This window comes from Physeter macrocephalus, chromosome 9 (assembly GCF_002837175.3).
Source record: "Physeter macrocephalus isolate SW-GA chromosome 9, ASM283717v5, whole genome shotgun sequence".
Taxonomy (NCBI): Eukaryota; Metazoa; Chordata; class Mammalia; order Artiodactyla; family Physeteridae; genus Physeter; species Physeter macrocephalus.
The window spans coordinates 48694852-48695943 of record NC_041222.1 but is presented as its reverse complement, the minus strand read 5'-3'; positions in this window follow the sequence as shown (position 1 = coordinate 48695943).

Here is a 1092-nt window from a genome sequence, read left to right as displayed (position 1 = left end):
ATTTCTCTGGGTGTATGCCCAGTAGTGGGATTGCTGGATCATATGGTAATTCTATTTTTAGTTTTTTAAGGAACCTCCATACTGTTCTCCACAGTGGCTGTATCAATTTACATTTGGTGGGGTTCTTGTTTTATATCACTTTTTAAATCAAAATTTATTGAGATAAGTAGGTTTTTTTTTTACAGATTTCTTCTGACAGTTCATAGCATATATAAATGGTCTTTATTGATTTAAATGTCTCTCCCTGATCATATAAAAATTCAATTATGGGTGGGTTAAATAATAGTGGACCATTTAGTTCAACCTAAATACAATACATATATGGATCTAATTCTAGAGTCTAATGGTCTAATATCCATAAGAATTTTATTATAACCATCTAGATTTGCAAAACACTATCTTAGGAATTAACAATTCTATCAAACTTCAATTTGAGCAAATGTAGCATCAATTAAGTAAAAGCAGTTAATCTGAAAAGAGATTTATTTAAATTATTTTTAAAGAGAGAAAACAGTCAGATGTCCTGCTATGGATGTTTAGGAGTTGGCTGCTGTAAACCTGAATCAGACCTGCAGGTGATGCTCATGCCTGAGCCCTCACAGCTGAAACCTCCCCCTTCCTTTGGGACCTGATGATTCAGGGAGTCTCCTGATACTCTCCCACCTCTGACCAGGGCTGCATGTGGAACAGTGGGGGCAACTTGGGAAAAGCTGGAATTTAAACTGCTTCAGCCAATTTTTGTCTGTTTTGATTATTTTATTTTCTTAGCTCAGTGAACTTGCACTCAGCCAAGCTGCCGAACAACTTTCTTGAGCTTTTTTCTCATGGGAGACAATCCAGCTTTGATAAAAGGAAGTGCTTCTTTCCAACTCTTTCTCAAGGCCATCCCTTCTAGGGGTCATGCTTCTGATGTATATGACTAATATTTTTGTGCACTTTGGGACATTTCTTCTCGATTTATATGCAGTAAATTCTCTCCTTGATTGATTTTGATTTTCTGCAAATTTTCATCACACTTTTTTTGTTTTTTGTTTTTTTTTTAAGAATACTTTTCTCTCTCCTAACTTTATTTATTTATTTATTTATTTATTG